This window comes from Pipistrellus kuhlii, unplaced genomic scaffold, assembly GCF_014108245.1.
Source record: "Pipistrellus kuhlii isolate mPipKuh1 unplaced genomic scaffold, mPipKuh1.p scaffold_m20_p_10, whole genome shotgun sequence".
NCBI lineage: Eukaryota > Metazoa > Chordata > Mammalia > Chiroptera > Vespertilionidae > Pipistrellus > Pipistrellus kuhlii.
In genome coordinates, this window is record NW_023425405.1 from 42,592,942 (window position 1) to 42,615,357 (window position 22,416).

Sequence of the window (22,416 nt, forward strand, 5' to 3'; positions counted from 1 at the left end):
GGTATTGGCTTTGAGCGCATGTATCTTGGTGGCATTAGGCCTCAGGCTTTAGTAAATTGGCCAGGTGGGATTTCTGACTTCCAGGGGTCACTGAAGCATATAATAACTTTGTCTCAAGAAAGTGACCATTTTTATTCAGGCAAGACTGCAAGCACCTGTGCCCAAGACAAACCTTGCTGCCTATGTGACCTCAGCATTCCTGGAAATAGATGCCTTTAGGTGAAACTGTGACAGCAAGACCTTGAAATTCATAGGCACAGCTAGGCCTGGTATTTCAGGTGAAGCTAATCAGTCCTTTTTTGACCTTGGAAAGAGTAGTAGTATCATTTGAACAGCAAGGCAGTTGAGTTTTTCATGTTCAACATAACACAAATAAGCTTTTAGCTTTGTACTGTTTGTGCCAGGGCTCTGTAGGCAATACTAGACCAGCTGACTTACTCTGTTCACCTCTATGTCATGTCACCTGCCCTCAAGACCAACAAAGATACGTATGGAAGGAGTAAACAATGTCATCTCAAATTGGCTTCAGATTTGTTAACTGAATAAACTTTCATAATGGATCCTGATTTTCCAGACCAAATTATGAGTTTTTCCAGGTGCGTGATGGCCTATTATGAATGAATAGCTAAAAATGAATGGAAGTCCTTTTTATGAACAGGTATGTTATCCTCTTAGAATAAAATAAAGATACAGCTCAAAATTAAGGTATTGCAAACCCACAGTCTAAGAAAGCAATTAAAAAGAGTTATACCATTTAACTCTAAAAATAAAATTGTTTTTTAGACAATTAAAAAACAACCAACATGATTAGTTCAAAATGAAATAAAGGGGACTGGTTAAGTAAGCTGGAGAAAGAGAGTTGCTTATTAGAAAAGTTGTTATTTTTAGCTGACAGACCAGACAGATAAGAAGGGGAAAATGAGAACTTAAAGGCCAGGAGAGTCAAGTATAAAAGGGAAAAGAGTTAAATCTAAGTCTAATTGCTCTATAAAAAGAAAAAGAGAAAGGAAAGATATTGGTTTAGTGTAGTAAGACAGGATAAATGACTAGGACTCAAAGGATTCTGACGGAGGGAATACCAGGATCTCAGAGACCAGGATTGAGTAACTGTGCTGATATGTCAAAACAACTCTAGATAGAGATGATCTTTTTAGAACTGAAGATAAAGAATCCCTTCCTATCTAACAAAACAGATATATTCAAATTAACCATCACTCTGCTACACACAAGCCACACCCACCAGCCAGTCAGGAGCAAGTATGCAAATTAACCCAACCAAGATGGCTGCAGCCACGGAGTGAGCGGGAGGCTTGGGTTTCCCCAGTAATGGAAGAAGCAAAGCTTTCCGCACACCCTGGCTGGCCTAGGCCTCCACTCAAGGCTACAAAGTTTCATTTATAGGAGATACATAAATCACAGATACCAGGGCCTCTGCTTGGCTTGCCAGGGTGCCTGGCCGGCCTGCAAACTACCACAGGCCCCTTTCCCAGGTCACCCCATGCCCCAAGGGAACCTCCACCTTGATCCAGATCACCTTTTAGGGCAAACCAGCTGGCCCCCACCTGTGAACCAGGCCTCTATCCTATCTAATAAAAGAGTAATATGCAAATTGACCATCACTCCAACACACAAGATGACTGCCCCCATGTAGTCAAAGAGATAAAGGGAGAGAGAGAGAGAGAGAGAGAGAGAGAGAGAGAGAGAGAGAGAGAGAGAGAGAGAGAGAGAGAGAGAGAGAGAGAACGAACTAGATCAATGTGAAGGAGAAACAAAAATCGGCTGCCTCCAGCACAACAAATTTGATAATTTGACCCTCTTCACACAGTTTGTCCCCTCCCCCAACTCCTTTTATTCTGGAAACCACCAATCTGTTCTCTGTATATTTGAGCTTGTTTATTTGTTTTATTTTGTTTTGTCTTTATAGTCTACATAAAAAAGAGATCAGATGGTATTGTCTTACTTGTTTGACATTTCACTTGGTATAATGCTCTCAAAGTCTATGTATATTGTCACAAATGGCAAGATTTCAATTTTTTTATGGCTGAATAGTATTTCATTGTGTATGCATTTACAGTTTCTTTATCCATTCATTCATTAATGGTTTGTCTATCTATATATATATATAAAAGCTTAAGCAACCATTACGACTGAAAGACCAGTTAACCAGTCACTATAATGTGCACTGACTACCCGGGGCAGACTCTCAATGAAGGAGCTACCCCCTGGTGGTCAGTGTGCTCCCACAGCCAACCTTCTGTGGCTGGCCAATCTCCCATAGCCCCTCCCCCTGGTTGGCCTATCTCCCATAGACCCTCTCTCTAGCTGGGCAATCTCCCACAGCCCTGATTGGGCTGATTGCCAGCCAGGCTAAGGGACCCCACCCATGCATGAATTTGTGTATTAGGCCTCTAGTTGTAAAAAATGCTGCAATGAATATAAGCATGAATATATCTTTTTTAATGTGTTTTTGTTTTCTTTGGATAAATGCCCAGAAGTAGAATTGCTGTATCATATTATAGTTCTATTGTATTTTTATTTTTTTATTTTTTCAGGAACCTCCATACTGCTTTTCATAGTGGCTGCACCAATTTACATTCCCACCAATAGTGCACCAGGGTTCCTTTATTCCCACATCTTTGACAACACTCATTATTTAATAAAGGCCTGGTGCACAAAATTCATGCACAGATAGGGTCTCTAGGCCTGGCTGGTGATCAGGACCAATTGGGGCCTTCTGGCTGCCAGCTGAGGCCTTGATTCATTCCATGACACCCCCTGGTGGACAGCGTACATCATAGCAAGTGATAGAACTCCCAGTCTCCTGGTCAAACTCCTGTGGGGACTCTTTGCATATTAGCTTTATATATATATATATATATATATATATATATATATATATATATATATATATATATAGAGAGAGAGAGAGAGAGAGAGAGAGAGAGAGAGAGAGAGAGAGATTATATTTTTGATAATAGAAATTTTAATGGGTGTGAGGTAAATGACAATGTTTTGTGAAGCCCTATTGGTCCTCATTTGGCTGCTAATAGTAGGGCACAAGCAGCAATAGCAGACTTAATACAAAAGTTCATTGATGATAATTATTTATTTGAGTCAACTGTGTGAAAAAAGAAGAGCCCTATCTTAAGAGGATTATTTCAAACCAAGTATTCTATAAGAAGAGGTAGCAGAAATAGCTACTGAGACACAGGAATGAAAAATATCTGTTACAAGACATACTGAGTCTGTGTCATTAAAGAATGCTGATAATTCAACACTGGAATACAGGAAACATAGAGCTCAAAGAAAAAATAAAAATTAATAGGGTTTGAATGGAAAAGAAAGCACCCAAAATGACTGAGCCTGACATCTGCAATTTTCCAACATTGCAAAAACAAACACACAGAAAATGCAACTTGAGGATAGGGATGGTCTTGTTAGATGGTTTTCACCCCCTGATAAACTCACTGCTTCCATTACTTCTTTGGTGGCATTGAAATTAATTTCACAGGTTGTGAATTGTGTTCCACCTTCCTTCACTCAGATACACTGAGGCTCTTTTGTGATATTTGGCATTATGAATAGTCAATTTGGAAGTATAATTATACCTGAGAATTTTTAGGAGCTGAGTAATGTTTTTTTTTTTCTTTCTCTAAATTTCATGGATATGGGACAAATGCTGTGATAATTCTTTATGTCCTATTAATATTTTAGACCCTTTAAAATGCATATTATGAGAGACTTAGTGATAAATGCATTCAGTTGAGCCTCCAAAAGAATGATCTAGGCTGGAGCTGCTGAAGGCTGCTTCTCCCCAGCATGTAGGATTCACCCTCTTGAGATTGGGTAGAATAAGAAATTGAGGAGGCTTAATTCTGGACTACTATTTTCTTAAGAATTTTAACTCATAAGGGCAATAGGACTTAATTTCTGTTGACTGTGAATTACAAGAGAATTTCTATTTTTTACTGTAATATCTTCCTAAGAAATTATAATCAGGGTTATATTTAGATTGGGTCATATTTTTATGTCTATTTTAAAGTTGGATAATCTTAGTGGTACCATTTAAATTTTAAAAAATATTTTCTGATGGAAAGTGCTAAATACTATGCTAAATATATTTTGGGGTGGAGAATAAAAAAAGGTATCGACTTTTCTCAGAAGGTGGCAGTGTGGATTGAGATTAATTTAATATATGCATTGTCAAGACACCTTCAAAATCTAAATTCTATTATTTTCTGTTATTGTAAAGGAAAATAGTCCTATACAATAAAAGGCTAATATGCAAATAGACGGAACAACCAAACAAAACGGGTTGCTATAAAGTGCACTGACCACTAGAGGGTGCACGAAGAATATGGTGGGGAAAGGCAGCAAGAGGCAGAGCACAGAACATCATGGCCATTGTCTGCAGCAGGATGGTGGAGCAGCTGAGTTGGGGTGCCAGACCAAGGCATGGCGAGCCTCTGGTGGTTACTGAAAATTCTTTGCTCCTATGCACTACAGGTCCCTGCCCGGTGCTCGCACCCGCACTGCTCACACCTGCTCCTGGTGCCTGGTGCTGGTCCTGATCACTCGGCACTGTCAGCAGATGCGAGTGGCGTCTGCCAGTCCTGATTGCCCCTCAGGGCTTTTCCATCTCCCCCTGCTCCTGAGGGGTGATTGCGGAAGCAGACACCTCTCATACCCACTGCTGGTGATGGCCCGCTCGCACCTGCTGCTGGCATCAGAGCTGTCACTTGCACCCACTGCTGGCGCCAGCTCCACTTGCCTCTGCAGTCAGCGCTGGAGCTGCCACTTGCACCTGCTGCTGGCACTCAGTGCCAGTCCTGATTGCTTGGGTGCTGTCAGCAGATGTGAGGAGCAGCTGCCAGCCCCAATCACCCCTCAGGGTTTCTCCACCTTCCCCTGCTTTTGAGGGGCGATTGGGGCAGCATCTGCCACTTGCACCCACTGACAGCACTGGCCCCGCTCTTACCTGTTACTGGTGCCAACCCCAATAGCTCTGTACCATCAGTGGATGTGAGTAGGGCTGGTGCCATCAGGGTGTGGGAGTGGTGGCAGCAGGAGGCGGCTGCTGGTAGAAAGGAGACTGGGGGCTGTGGCAGGAGGGGATGGGCAGGGGTGTGGAGGATGGGCCAAGACCTACCCCTGTGCCCACTGCTGCCTTGCAGTGCACAGTTCCTTTCAAGGGGCATGAATTTGTGCACTAGACCCCTAGTATATTATAAAGGCGGTTAAATACCTTAATATTCACAGTCAACATTGAAAGAGCATTTTAAATTTTATAAAGCAGTTTCATGTACACTATCATTTGATTAATTGATCTACCTATCCATTTATCCACCCATCCATCTTTTACCTGCCTTGAAAATATTCCTGTACTTTCCAAGCAAATGAAGGGCTTTACTTTAAAGTTTGATCACCAGGGCACTAACTAAGCAATAATACTTGAATGAGTACAATAAATGAATAGATTCTGTGATAAAAATACAAATACTTATATTTATAAATATACCTATATTTATAAAATCAATTAAATGTAATTTATAAGATCAACACCACTTTATGTTTATACTAGAGGCCCAGTGCACAAAATTTGCACACGGGGGCTTCCCCTCAGCCCAGCCTGGACTTTCTCCCATTAGGGACCTCTTGGGGGATGTCCAACTGTCAGTTTTGGCTCAATCCCAGGGATCAGGCTGAAACTAGCTGTCAGACATTCCTCTCACAATCTAGGACCACTGGCTCCTAACTGCTCACCTGCCTACCTGCCTGATCTCCCCTAACTGTCCCCCTGCTGACCTGATCAACCCAAACTTCTCCCTCTGCTGGCCTGGTCAACCCAATGCTGCCTGCTGGTCAGTCATTTGATCATCCCTCACTAACCCCCCTGCCAGCCTTGTCGCCCCACACAGACTGCTCTTCACTTGTCAATGTGGGGGCATCATGACCAGTTTGCATATTATACTTTTATTAGTATAGATTATAAAGCTACTAGAGGTCTGGAGTACAAAATTCATGCACAAGGATAGGGGGTTGTCCCTCAGCATGGCCTGCACCCTCTCCAATGTGGGACCCCTCAAAGGATGTCCTACTGCCAGCTTACAGGGATCAGTCCTAAACCAGCAGTTGGACATCCCTCTTGCAATCTGGGACTGCTGGCTCTTAACCGCTCACCTAACCACTCTGCCTGCCAGCCTGATCACCCCCAACTGCCCCTGTGCAGTTATGCTCAACCCCAGCAGCCTCCCCTGCTGGCCTGCTCACCCCCCTCTCCCCTCCCTACTGGCCTGCTTGCCCCCAACTGACCCCCTGCTGGACTGCTCACTCCAAACTGCCCCCCTCCTGCTGTCTTGATCACTTCCAACTGACCCCCACTGATGGCCTGCTTGCCTCCAACTGGCCCTCTGCTGGTCTGCTTTTCCCCAACAGCCCCGATCCTCACCAGCCTGATTACCCACAACTGCCATCTCCTTTTGGCCTCTGACCGCCTCCACCTTGGCCCCACCACCATGGCTGTGTCCAGAAGAACATCCGGAAGGTCTCCTGGAAGGTCTCCCAGTCTAATTAGCATATTACCCTTTTATTAGTATAGATAAGAAGGTGTTCTAAAGTCTGCCCAGCTGGCATGACTCAGTGGTTGAGTGCTGACCTATGAACCAGATGATCATGGTTCAATTCCCGGTAAGGGCACATATGCCCGGGTTGGGGCTTGATTCCTAGTGTGGGGTGTGCAGGAGGCAGCTGATCAAAGATTCTCTCTCATCATGGATATTTCTATCTCTCTCTCCCTCTCCCATCCTCTCGGAAATCAATAAAAATATATTATAAAAAAGATTGATAATCTATTGCTGCTCAATCATATTGGGTACCTTTTTAAGGATCACATTGCTGGTATGCAGTAGATGATGGAGACTATGGTTTTTTTTTCCTCATAAATGAGGGCCTTTTCCACCACAAAGCCCTACCTTATGGGAAACATGGCTCTAGTTTTTTCCCTATAGTTTTCTTTTAAAAAACATATATGTATCTATAAGGATATAAATCCAAGAGAAAACACTTTTGGACTGGTAGTAACTTACCTTAAGATGCCCAGTGATGACAGAATTGATTTTGTAGCCATTGATTAAAAGCCACATTAAATTTAGACTAGTCAGCTGAGCCCAGAGATAACATTTTCATAATGACTTTTAATAAACATGGAAGAAGTGATTTCATTCATCTATAAATTTGATTAATGATATATTTTTTTTCAGGACAAAGTAAACGAACTGCTCCTTTACAGGCTTAATTTCTGTATTACAGGTAGATTCTCCAGTAATACATTTTTGGGACAGGAAGGAAGTACTTCAGAGATAAGCCTTATAAACAACTCAGAGAGAAGGCAGGGGAGGATGGGGGTATGAGAGAGACTTGAATGCATGCCTTAAAGCCTAACTAATGGACACAGACACCGAGGTGTGTGTGTGTGTGTGTGTGTGTGTGTGTGTGTGTGTGAGAGCATGAGTCAGGGAGTGGGGAACAATAGAGGGATAAGGACATATATGTAATACCTTAGAAGAAATAAAATAAAAACTCTAAAAATTGATACTGTTAGTAATATTTAACATTTTTAAATGGTCTAGTTTTCATTTACAAAAAAAAGAAAAAAGAAAAAAAAGCATTTTGATTCAGATTTTGACTATGGTGAAAATAGTTGTGTGACCTCTTTTTATCTAGAAAGAATAGTTCTAGCCAGATATTTCGGAATTCCTGACATGCCCCCTCCACTACCATTTTCTCCTTTGAGTTTTCTACATCTTAGTAACTCCACAACTCCTTTCTTCCAGTTTATATTCTAAAAATTTGGATTTACTATTTCATTCCTCTCTTTTTCCCCTATCAACCTTACCTTAAAAATAAAACCAGAATTTAGCCACTTCTCATCACCACCACTGGTCTCCCTGGTTCCCCTTTTGCATGTTTTCAGATAAACCCAGTGGCCCAAGTGATCGCATCATGCCATTCTTCTGCTCAAAAACATCCATATTTCTCCTGTCGGAGTCAATCCCACAGTCTTAACGTCGACCAGGACTCTATATGATGTTTCTTCCTCTCCAGTCACTCTACCCCCACCCCAACCCCTATTATGTCCCTCACCTAATTTCTAAATACTGCACCTCAGAGTCCTTGCAGCTGTTATTCCCTTTCTCACCATACCCTACACAGCCAACTGCTTCATTTTCTTCAGTCTTTTCAATAAAACCTCTAGATATGCTATCTAAAAATGCCAACACATTATCCCTTCCCCTGCTTTATTCTCCCCTGTAGTTTTTTTTAACTTATCTAACATACATGTAGTCTTTTAAAAATAATGATATCTATAAAGTCCGAAAGGAGAGTGATTTTAGAAAAATTACACGATGCATGTTAATTTGATCTCTCAGGCAAGACTGCTTTTCACAGATGAAAAACCCTTTAGACCTGCTCAGGTTATATCACAGAGAAACTGTTTACCAGACAAAAAGCTTCTTATGCTAGGAACTGGGAGAGGCTGTTCTCAAGTTTGGACTACTTGCCTGCCTGCCTGATCACCCCTAACTGTCCCCCCTTCCCTAGTCTCAAATGTCTTTGAAGTTTGATGAGGTGTCTATTCCATATGTAATTGGTAGGTGAATACTTAAAAAAAAAATATTTTTAGAGGGAGATAAAGGGAGAGGAAGAGAGAGAGAGAAACATCGATCAGTTGTCTCCCATATGTACCCTGTTCTGGTATGGAACCTGAAACTTGGATGTGTCTGGATGTGTCCTGACTGGGAATAGAACCAGTGACCTTTCAGTGCAGTATGGGATGATTGATACTCCAACCAACTGAGCCACACCAGGGAAGTAAGTGAACACTTTTAAAAATGTGCTTAGCTCATCAATGGTGATTGGAGTCTCTGGGACTGATTGGACAAAGGACACCCAAAGGGCTTTTTACTTTTCTCTGACTTCTTGATCCTTTGTACCTTAAGGATTATGAATTCCTGGAATTCCAAACTATATTTTGGCTTATATAGTCCTGCTCAGAACTCATATTAAGTCTGCTCCTGCATGTTATTGAGGATATACAGAATGTACTGTATTTATTTCCCCTTTATCACATAAAATATTTATAAAAAATAAAAATAACACACAAAATATTTAAAAAATCAAATGGCTCAGAAACGTCTCCATTAAAAAACAACAACAACAAAAAACAGCTAACTGAACTCCCTTGAGAGCACTTAAAACCCCTTTTAATTGTTTCCTTCTTTTGTGGTTCCCTCATATTTCAAATCAGTATGTTTATACAGCTGTTTCTTCAGTTATCAATCCTAGAAATGATTATTTCCTTAGTATCATTGAAGAAGAGGATTAACTTACATCTATCATTTTCTACCTGTCAATTCTTCAACTTACATAATTCTTTTCTAGTTTCTTTTTTAAAAATATATTTTATTGATTTCAGAGAGGAAGGAAGAGGGAAAGAGAGATAAAAACATCAATGATGAGAAAGAATCATTGATCAGCTGTTTCCTGCATGCCCCCCCATTGGGGATCAAGCCTGCAACCTGGGCATATGCCCGTTTTCCCTGTGATTATATCCATTTTCTTTCAATCACACCCTGATACCACAATTTATTCTTTCAGTTCCTTTTTGAGAAAAAAGTCTCAGAGGAGATCCTTTGTCTAAGAAGAGTTATGAACATGGTACTTTAACAAAAGTCACATACATTCTAAGAGAAATGACTGCACCAAGGGCTCTCCTAGAGCAACAGACATAAAAATAGAAAGAAGAGCCCTAGCCAGTTTGGCTCAGTGGATAGAGCCTCAGCCTGCGTACTGAAAGGTCCCAGGTTCGATTCCGGTCAAAGACATGTACCTTGGTTGTGGGCACATCCCCGGTGGGGTGTGTGTAGGAGGCAGCTGATCGATGTTTCTCTCTCATTGATGTTTCTAACTCTCTATCCCTCTCCCTTCCTCTCTGTAAAAATAAATAAATAAATAAAAAAAAATCAATAAAAAAATACATTAAAAAAAAAGAAGGAAGAGATGGGGAAATTTGTTCTTTCTTGTTCATGTTAACACACACACACACACACACACACACACACACTTTTTAAATACAAATGAAAAGAAAGAAAACTACTTTTAAAAATTTGAAAAACAAGTGGAAATTCTAAATGATACCTGAATTTTATTATTAGCCTTTGCTTTTGTCTTCAGTAAAGGTCTCCTTTATTCTCTCAAATTGGGAGAAAGATATCCTTTAAAAAGATATATATTTTTTTATTGTTTAGAAAATGAGACATTATACAAATTTATATTAATAACTGTCACTATTTAAAACATACATCTTTATTAAGAATGCTTAAGTTATCCTTTGAAACAGTATTATAATTATGATTTCAATTTGATGAGCTCTTGAAAAATTACCTGGCAATTATGATTGATTACTAGTTTTTATTATTGTTAATGATATATAAACACATCTTGACAATTTTTTTGAATTATTACCTGTTTATAATTTTAGAAAGAATCTATGACCCAAATGAAATGTCCTTAATCAGACAAATTCTTAATTTATAAATTAGGACTTTAAATTGATTTGGGGACTTTGTCAGACCTTTGAATTACTAGGACATAAGTAGTGGCTAAAAAATGTTTCACTATCTTTTTAAAGGATACCAACATTTATAAAGAAGTGTTATATGTTATTTATTTTTTAATTGTTTTTTATATATATATTTTATTGAGAGGAAGAGAGAGTTAGAAACATCGATGTGAGAGAAACATCGGTCAGCTGCCTCTTGCACACCCCCTACTGGGGATGTGCCCGCAATCAAGGTACATGCCCTTGACCTGAATCGAACCCGGGACCTTTAGGTCCTCAGGCTGACTCTCTATCCACTGAGCCAAACCGGTTTCAGCGAAGAAGTGTTATATGTTATTGAGCTTGTGGTGAGATTTCAAAATTTTTCAGATCACTAAATGTATTATTTCAACATTATTAGGTATATTTTACTAAGTTGGCTTTTATCAACCAACAATTAGTAAATACTTATATTTTTAAATATATTAATTATATTAATATATTATATTAAAATACATGCTTTACAATTGTTCAAGGATATGTTACCTTAGAATATATATGCCGAAGACATGGATTTCACTTTTAAGATACTTACTTTCGAAGAAACAGAATTTAAAAAAAGAAACTAATGGCCCACAGTAAACAGTGGTTTTTGATTACCCATGAAACAATGTGGTATAGTGTTCTAGGTATTTAGACAAATAAAATAGATCTTTTCTAAACAAGCCATGTCTTCTAATCCATCATCTGGTCATCCACGCTGAGAGTAGAGTAGATGGGTTGTAACAAAGCCTCCATTACAAACAACCCAATGAATATTTTCTGAGAGAGGTAAAAGTTGATATAAAATGTCTCCAGTAGACCATATCCTTCTTTCTTTTGCTTTACAGTTGTGAAACTAAAATGTTTACCAGTAATATTTGCTGTAGATATTTCTGTCTGTACTCAGAAGAAATTTCCTTGTGTATTTGCCTCCTCCTGCATCCTATGCTACTGGAGAACAATATCCAAATTTTACTCTCTGAATTGCTCTAATTTTTTATGCCAAGTGAATGGGTAACTAATAAATATCTATGCTGATATGCATAGGTCACTTAAAGATTAGTCAAAGGGCATTAAGAGATACTTTTCTCTTGATTAGAACCTACAACTTATTTCTAATACTAGCAGCTAACATGATTAAGTTACATATGAAAAGAATTTTAGGAATTATTATGGATTTTAGCCCGTTTCAAAGAAGATTTAACAAATATTTTATTGGGAGGAGACTTACTGGTGACCAGTTTATTTGTATTGAGCATTCTTAAAAGCAAGTGTGGATTATCTACACTAATAAAAGAGTAACATGGTAATTGACCGAAGCTTCATGACACCCACCAGCCAATCAGGAGTGAGCATGCAAATTAACACAACAAAGATGGCAATTTAATTTGCATATGCAGGCACTGAGTGGCCAGGGGTGGGGCTGGATGCACCATCCCAACTGCAGGCGTTATGCACTGTCCCAGCCAACACAGGCTGTTAGGCAGCATGGGAAGGTGGAAAGACGGCTCTGGGCCAGAGTGAAAAGGTGGCTCCAACTGGGGCGAAGGCAATGCTGACAACTAGGGGAAGGAAGGCCCATTCTTGCACAAATCTTTGTGCTTTGGGCCTCTAGTGTATAATATTAAAGAAGAAGAATTTGTCAAATGCTGCTGAATACTGAAGTATTTTGAATTCTGAAGCCTGTTTCAGATACTGTAGTCTTTAGTCTTATGGACATTTTCATCTTAAATTTTAGTAATTTACACATACACAGATCACCCATTATTCATCTATGAACCAATAATAAGAGCAAAAGCAGTGTTAAAAAAATAAACCTTTAATGACATAATTAATATTCTTGATATTATCATCCCAATTGAATTTTAGTTCTCTAGGAGCATACGTGTCATTGTATTATATTCTAACTTATTAGTGTGGGGATGTCTGTTAGGTTACTAAATGACTTGCTTTGGTTGAGACAGTTTAATTTTCTTTAAATACAAAACTTGTAATAACCAGACACATGACCAGGAAATACATTGTGCAGCTCTTAATGAATTGCTTCTGGTTGCTGTGATTATGTTCGTATGGCTGTGAACAAAGTGAATACTTCATGACCTCAATCTAGTGCCTTTTCCTGGGGACATGCACCATCATGCTCAGAAATAGATGCTAAATAAGCTTTTGGAATGAAAGTTCTGAATGTATATTTCCCAATGTCAAGAACTCTCTCTCTCTCTCTCTCTCTCTCTCTCTCTCTCTCTCTCTCTCTCTCTCTCTCTCTCTCTCTTACACCACACACACACACACACACACACACACACACACACACTGAGGCTGAGTGGAAGAAATCTAGACTTTTCTAAATTTCAGATTCATTTAACTTATTTTACTTGTCCTATGATCATAATCCTGCCCTAATCCCACATTCATTGGTTGAGATAATTGTAACTCCAATTATATCTATAAGTAAAATAGAAAATTAATACATAAGTAATTGCATGTATAATTGATTTAATAATAATCTAAAATTTTAGAATATTTTATCAATTTCAAAAGATTTCCATATTTGTTAACTTCTTCAAGACACAAAATAACTTTATCCATTGGATAGACCTTGTTAATCCATTGTACAGAGGAACAAAGATTTTAAAAGACTTATTGAAGACTATATAATCTAATTAGTATTGGAGACATAACTAAAAACCTTCCTCTTAGTATCTACTGCAGGGCTTTCTTATAATAGCTTAATATTCAAAATGCCAGTTGGATATTTTCAGTTTAATGATTTATAAAAATTGTTTTAAGGCAGGATGGCAAGTATTCAAAAGATAGGTTTATTATAGGTCTTTATAATGAGACAGCTTCAGTTTCTCTTAAATGTTCCAAATAGTATGTGTTCACATGTGGTGGGAAGATATAGTAAGTACTAGCTAAAGCAACATTTATAAATTCCAGATCTCAGATAAAAATTCTAGAAAATATCCTGGTCGGTGTTGCTCAGCAGTTGAGCATCAACCTATGAACCAAGAGGTTGCAGGTTCAATTCTGGGTCAGGGCGCATGCCCAGGTTGCAGCTAGATCCTCAGTAGCGGACCTGCAGGAGGCAGCTGATCAAGGTTTCTCTCATCAATGTTTTTATCTCTCTCTCTCTTCCAACTTCTCTCTAAAAGCAATAAAAACATATATATCTTTAAAATTTTAGAAAATATCACTTACATGGCAAATCACATTCTTTTATGTGAAAAGAAAGAGAACCTATTTTTAAAAAGAATTATTAGAATACTATATAATGGGATTTCATAACACAGATTATCTAATTTTGATTTCCTATAAATTCTTTAAGATTAAAGGGTTTAAATTTGAGTAAGATAATATTATTAAGAGTATCACATATTTATTGCTAGTTAATCTAAGGAGTTTTTGTCAATGACAATTCAAATAAAAACTTATAGATATGTATAACTAATTTTATCACTTCATTTCCCTGTTAAAAATTGTTCCATTTTGGATGAGCTCTCAGTATAATTTGAATGTTTAAAAAATGCCAGGAAGGCAAAAACACACACATATATACCATCACCATCACCATAGCCACCACTACCATAAAAATATAATGATGATTTTTGAGGTCCTTAGTTTCTTGTGAGATTTATCACCAAATAAGATCCTAGAAGGACACCTCGTTATAAATACTATATAAAATCAATAAATTTTCCAAAGAAGAAAAGCAAATGTTTTAATGAAATTGCTGGCAACATTAAGAATAATCAACACAAAAAATCTATCTTTCCTGAAATTTTCCACACTTTAGCAATATTCAATTAAACCTCCATTTCAGGATTTCAATAGAACATAATGTTAATTAAGCCATTCTATTAGCATAATTCTATGAGGCTTTCAAGATTATTATTATTTTTTTTTTGAAAAACAAAACATTCATCCCTTGCTCTTTACAAAGTGAAAAGGTCAGCTTATCTATCCAGTTAATCTATCTCAGAAGACATTAAGGAACTCCTAAGCATAAAATGCTGATAAGTATAAAATGCCAATATTCTTAGTTTTATGTATTTTCAGAACAGATGTAATGTTTGAAATATGTGAAGGAAAGTATTCAGAAATGATTAAAATACTGTTTAGCCCCACTCACACCCTCCCAGGTTTATTTACTCTGGATGAAGCACCTTTGCAAAAGGAACTAGTACAGTATGTAAGATAGAGCTGCACACACAAGAGGAATGGTGACAAATGGTTTTATAATGTCCTGGTAACATAAGCCAGCGTTTTTCAACCGCTGTTCCGCGGCACATGTTGCCTGGTGTGCCGTAGGTGCAGACAAGACAAGAATTTTATAATTTTTCACTATTTTGTTTACTTAATATTTCATAATAAAGTAATTATAAAATACTTTCTTTGTGTTTATTTGATTCCTATTCAAGAGAATTACTTTATATATAGTCAATATAGGCACAGAGTTAAATTTTTTAACATTTTTAATGATGGTGTGCCTCGTGATTTTTTTCATGAAACAAGTGTGCCTTTGCCCAAAAAAGGTTGAAAAACACTGACATAAGCAACCTCTACAAATTGTGCAAAAATAAATGAGCTCTTTTTAATTCTTATAAAAGCAAGGGATAATAATTGTGATAATAAGGAGCATTTTAAAAAATTGAGTTTTCAAATTAGTAAACAAACTATTTTAAGTTTTCCTTGGAATACGTTTTAAAAGGTAAGATCAAGAAAAAAGTATCCATGTCCTGCTGGTTGAGGCTCAGTGATTTAGTGTTGACCCATGAAGTAGGAGATCACAGTTCTATTCCCATTCAGGACACATGCCCTGGTTGCTGGCTCAATCCTTAGTAGGGGGATGCAGGAGGCAGCCAATGAATGATTCTCTCTCATTATTGATGTTTTCATCTCTCTCTTCCTCTCTCTAAAGTAAATAAAATATACTTAAAAATAAATATGTATCTACTAATAAAACATATTTTAAGAAAAAAAAAATCTACCCATGTTGTCCATATGTTAGGGACTGGTCTTACAACCTTGGCTATCATCTGCTTCTAGTTGTGTTTGTAAAAGATAAGATAGCAAGAAATATCATCATCAAGGACAATTGGCCAATGTCAGAGCTTGCAAAACCATTAGGAGTACTGTTGATTCCATTGGAATTTTAAACTTTCTGCTAGACTGTAGATTTGTAAAACAAGAAAATTTCACTAGTGGGCAGAGGTATTTAATTAGCAATTTAGATGTGATATCTTTTTTGTGTGTGTATGGAATATGGATACATTTTTAGATGATACATTTTCAAATAAATCACTTCTTTCATTTCTGATTCTCCACTTGCTAAGCCATGCTCTTATTAATTTGGAAATATAATTTTAAAATGATTAAATATTTATAAGTAATTTGGTATTCCAGATATCTTGATTCTGGGAATGATGCACCCTCAAATCAGATGTTAGTGAAGTATAGCCTGTGAGCCAAATCTGGCCCACTATCTGTTTTTGTGTGATCTGTGAACCAAAAATAGTTCTTATAGTTTTTATATTGTTAAAAAAAATGCACAAAAGAACAAGATTTTATGACTCATAAAAATTATATGAAATTCAAATCTTAGTACCTATATAAAATGTGATTGGTAAACAGGCATCCCATCATTTACATACTGTTTTTGCTACTCTCACACTACAGTGGTGTATTGGAAATTTGCAAGAGAGACCATGAAGTCCACAGAGCCTAAAATGTTTACTAAAATGTATGCTATTTGGTGCTTTACTGAAACTTTGCTGATCCCTGCTTTGAATTATAGAAATGATTATTTCCATCTCTTGGAAATTTGATTAAAAATTAGTATAACATTTTTTTTTTCTTTGTAAATCCTTACTTGAGGATATTTTTTCATTGATCTTTAGAGAGAGTGGAGGAGAAGGGGAGAGACACACAGAGAGAAACATCGATGTGAGAGAGACACATTAATTGGATACCTCCAGCACACACTAACCAGAGCTGGGATCTTGACCAGAATCGAACCCAGGACACTTCTGTCTGCGGGCTGATGCTCTATCCACTGAGCTAAAGCAGTGAGGGCTAATTTATTAATATAGATTTTTATTGCTAAAATTTAGTCTCTCTTTACACCTAGTGAAGACTTAATAGCCAGTTCATGCTTGAAACACACAAACACACACACACACACAAACAAACAAAACAAAACAAAAAAAACAACAACAAAAACCCCTTCTTGCTATATCAGAAGTCTGAACCAGACATTTTAAACTGGCAGCCTCAGGTCAAATTCAACCCATAGAAATATATTTTTCTTTTGTAATATTTTCGCTGTCTTAAAAACTGTAAATAGTTGCCAACATATAAAAACTTGGGAGATTTCACTTGGGATTTTGGCTTTTTAAGTTCTGACACATATTCCCAGGTGGAAGCATGATTATAATTGAGAGGCAGCTGACCTTTTCATAGGAGGCACGATCTCCCCCATTAAGCATAATCCTCAGCGTGCACATTGTCTGCCTGGCCTAGGAACTTCAGCCTTGGGAGACTATCAGTGGGCCCTTGGCAGTAACTAACTCTATGAGGCAAAGGGCAATGGAAGTTTGTAAGAGATCTGAAGGGAATGTTTCTCTGGCAGAGACACAAAGAGCACCATCCTCAGGGATATGAGGAGAGGACAGGAGTTTTACCTGAGATACCCAATGGCTTATAATCCACCTGATATACTCCACTCGATGACGGGTAGGTGGAAATATCACTGAAGCAGGGAGTATGAATTATATATTAGTTATTAAGTGAAGTACAATAGTTAATATTATCGTTATCATAGTTAATATCCGTATGAATTTGAGTTAGGGCCCTGTAGTCTCACACCTTCTGCAACAGTTGCATCGGTGATTTTATGTGAAATTGAATGGCTTTATGTGGAGCGGCTCTGTTAGGCACAATTAGAATAGATAGCAGGACAGGACAGAAAAACACATTTTATATGAGTCGGCATTTCAAAGGCATACTTGCTGATTCAGGTTATCATATGTTCCTGATCACTACAGGTGTTCGCAGTAGGATGCAGAAACTGCTGGTAGGTGTGTTTGCTTAGAAGATTTAGACATCATTTGAGTTGTTGAACTAGACAGTGAATTAAATGGTGTTTGTCTTTCTATTTTAGAGAAGCTACAATTCCCTGTTCAGTTATGTGATTAGTCAGTTAATGATGAAAATACACAAACATGTGCACATGTTTGTACAGAGGTATAATATCCAGCCATCTATCTAATTATGTTGAACCATAACAACATATACATATGTGTTTATAGGCAAGAATCTTAAATACATGCAAGAGAATGCTCTTGCCTTATACTCAAGGAAAAAGAGTCTATAGGATCATCAGATGAATTCAGTATATTATTGTCAGGTATGGGGCCTGTAGTGGCATTTATTTTTAAAAATATATTTTATTGATTTTTTTTTTTTTACAGAGAGAGGGAGGGAGAGGGATAGAGAGTTAGAAATATCGATGAGAGAGAGATGAGAAACATCGATCAGCTGCCTCCTGCACAACCCCTACTGGGGATGTGCCCGAAACCAAGGTACATGCCCTTGACCTGAATCGAACCTGGGACCTTTCTGAGCCAAACCGTCAGGGCTGTAGTGGCTTTTAAATCCTGACTTACTGTTTTCCTCTTCCTCCTTCTTCTTTTCCTCTTTCTCCTCTCCCTGCTCTCCTTCTCCTCCACCATCTCTTCTTTTCCTTTATATATCATATTTCATGGCTCCTAAATGACTATTTTATTCAGTTTTTAACATGAAAATAAGACTAATTATAATTCATCAATCAATTACTAATTATATTTCCTGCTAAGTGAACCACATTGTCCTACTTAGAAATAAAAGCAGGGAATAAGACAGACAGAAAACAGTACCTTTCCTCTAGATATAATGAAAAATTCTCTATTGGTATAATCAAGTGCACATGAAAAAGATATGAAACCAAAGCCAAGATTTCAGAATATATAGAAACTAATAAATGTGAAAATACTATGAATTAGAGATTAAGCAAAAGAGAATTTGTTGTCTTTAAAACTTGTCAAACAAGAAGAGAAAATCAATGTATCAACTATTGAATTAAACAAAGTAGATTAAGAACAATGTAAGTTTTTTAAAAAGCTTAAAATAGATACAAGAAGTCAAAAGAGAAGAAATTAATAAATTAAAAAATAGAAGTAAAAATAATTGAGTGGTGATTTGTTCAATAACAAGTCTCAAATACCTTTTAAAGTTATAGTGTGTACTAGAAGCCTGATGCACAAAGATTTGTGCAAAAATAGGCCTTCCTTCCCCTGGCTGCTGACACCATGCGGTGGGCTCGCTCTGGCAACCTGTGCAGCAGTGGTGGTGGTGGTGGCAAGCCCTGTGTGCTCCGGAGCAGCTTCCTCGTCACCCTCCTTTTCCAGAGTTCCTCTGTGTAGCACTGGCTCTCCCAGGGAGGTGCAGAGGGGAAGAGGTGGGGGGAGTGAGGCAGGTGGAGAGGAATAGAGAGGTTGGGTGTGCTAGTGCTTTTCACTTTCCCATCTAAAAGTGTGATGCAACTGGCCCCCTTCCTCCTCCTCTTCCTCCTCTGCCTCCTGCCCACCTGCCCTCCCTCCACACCCATCGCTCCTCCCCTCTTGATTTGTTAAGATAGGGAGGAGGGAGATCTGATAATCTGGTTACTGATGGACTCTCTCATCTATTCAGAACAAAGCCGAGCCACCTGCCTTTGCTGCCAGTCACCACCATCGCCCCTTGACTGGCCAGGGGCTCCCGGGGCACACTAACTGCACCAAGTGAGCTCCTACGCACGTCCTCACCTGCGGGGCTGCTCCAATGCTAGGGTTTTGTTTATCAGAGCAAGAGGGCAGGGGTGGGGTATAGGGAGACACCAGACACTGGGAACTATGACCTCAGGCACAAGAGGGTTGCCTCTGAGGCCAGGGACTGGGCCACAGGGAGGCTGCAAGGACAGTTGACAGGTGTGGAGCACAGTTGGGAGGCCCTGAGGAGGGACTCTGCCCAGAGGCCCACAGTGCCCGGGGATTGGGGGGGAGAAGGGAAAAGGGCTGTCATCTTTGTCAGGTTAATTTGCATACTCCTGATTGTCTGTGGGTGTCATGAAGTGATAGTCAATTTACATATTTCTTTTATTAGTGAGATTATATTTTGTACTTTAGATACTAAAATTTATATTATTGGATGTTGGTACTAAATTGGAACTTTTATAATGGTAGGAAGGATGACATATAGACAGACAAAATTTCAATCCACAGAGTTTTAAATACTTTTTTCTGTCACAGAATTTCTCTACAACATTTGTACAATTATTTAGAACTTTTATTTTTAAATCAGATGTATTTATTTATTTATTTTCTTAAAAATACATATTTGTGAAATGTTTCTCTTTTAACTTTGATAGACCTAAAATAGTCTTTTTAGAAAAAGACTCATTTTCACCTATTAGAAAGTAGAAAGCAAAAGTTTGACTTCTCCTTTAAAATCATTAATGGAATTATTAAAAACTGATCTATAAAAAGGTCCCTTGCATATAAACACAGTATTCTTGTATGCCCTGAAGTTTTATTTCTGAGTATTTACTTTTATTTCTTATTCATAATGTCATTCATTCATATTTCTTGTCCTTGAACTATTATTGTTCACTCACAGAGTTGACAGTGTATGAATGTTTAAAAACAAACAAACAAAAAACCCCAAGTGAACTAATTCTACATTTTTCAAAGAAGAGAGAATTCTATCAACATAGTTATATAATGATAGGGCATTTACTAAGACATAATCATACAATATTAATGAGATCTTTAAGGAGTCTGAATAAAAGTTATTTGTTTTCCCATTGTTACCAAAAATTTCAAAATATTTACACTACTATATTTATAACAAATACGGTAATAGTGGTTGAATACTTACTCTGTACCAACCACTGTGCCAGTGACTTATATTCAATACTTAATTTAATCTTTAGATCAATTTTGTAATACCCATATTATAAAGACACAGAGTGGTTAAGCTCTTTGCTAAATATTACTCATCTAGTTAAGTGGTAGAATCAATACTCTTTACCTCCTGGTAGGAGAACCCCTCTAAAACATTTTAAAGTGCTCCTCCCTTCTAACTTTACTTCTTTTTCCTAAAAACAATATTTAATTGATGCTTTTTCCCTTTTATCTTTTCAAAAGACAAAGTATAGTCTCATATGTATCATGAAATCACTTGAATGATTTTTTATGTCATCCCTTTCTTGAGTCCAAAGACAACAATTTGGTTTCTTCAGTCCTTTGATAAATCTGGAATAGCTTTTATCTTTATTGAGTGTTGTGCTACTACACAAAAGGGATGCTTGACAATACCTAGTACCTCACTTATCTATTTGTGACTTGGCAACATGCATTTTCGAAAAAGGAAAAGCAATTTCTAGGAAGTGCCAGTGACCTATAATTAGACTTCTCTTCCTTCTGTGGACTATTTTCCTTTTACAACCTTGATTTTTTTTATCTGAATGAATTTTTACTATTTGTAATTTTAGTGTGTACTTATCTACATCCATTTTAAGAAAATAAATTCAAGTTTGTTTGATTTGTTTGAATCTTCTCAGTGGTGTGTGTGTGTGTGTGTGTTTGTGTGTGTGTGTGTTTTGTGTGTGTGTGTGTGTGTTTTCTGGCTAGATTTTGTTGTAATTATTCTTTTCCTTTACTTTTGTTTTATAGTTTTCAGATTGTTAAAAATTTTCAACTTTGTATTTTCTTAATTCCTCTGAGTTTCTTTCATATCTCTCTCTTTTATTTTATGCTACTTCTTTCTTACTTCCCCAGATCTCTTGATTTGAATATTCTTTCCATTCCCCTTGTTATTATTTATTTATTTTGGTCAGTACTACAGATGCCCCCCATCTTCTTGTTATTATTTTTAGTTGTTTATTATTAGTTGCTTAACATGCCATTTTTCTTTTTCCTCTATCTACTTTCGATTTTCCTTTGCCATATTTGCTTTCTTTTCCCTTTGTTTTGCATGTTACATCTCAGTCAGCATTTTCCTGTCCTTCCCACTATTTGCTGTTTAGGCATCATCTACCTTTGGGTGAATCAAGAAAAATAAGGGAAAAACAGTAACAAGAAAGTTTCATCTCAACGTCTCCATTCTCCATTTTTCTTTTTCTTATTATTTTCTACTTTGTTTAAATGATCATGTCTAAATATTTCAGGTTATACATAGTTTTGAATTATACTCATGTGGTGATAAATTACCTAGCAAATTTAATCAAGCGCACATCTGTGTGCCTTCGGAAAATAAATTACACATAAGTGTATGCCCTAAAATAACTCCCTCTTTTTCCATTTAGTTACCAAGATACTATGGCAAAACTTCTTTTATCTTGAAATAATATTCTTTGTTCTTTGCTTTCTTCATCTTCTAGGATTTTAATGAATTGCAAGGAAGGTCTTGGTTGCTAACAGATCAAATACTGTTGCAGCAAAGTGTACTGGGATTTGTTATTTTCAACATTATTTAGAAATAAATCAGGTGTAAACAAGCAGACAAGGGTTTTTATTATTACTATTTTTTTCCTGAAAGTATGTGGAAGAGACCAATTTCCCTTCACTAATTTGAATTTTTTCAAGCCAACTTAAATACCGCGAAGGAGGGAAGCACAGGCTCTAATTTTGTTTTAGTTGCCATCAGCTGTCTTCACAACATGGACCCCAGACGCCTTATTAATGTTTGTACCCCGT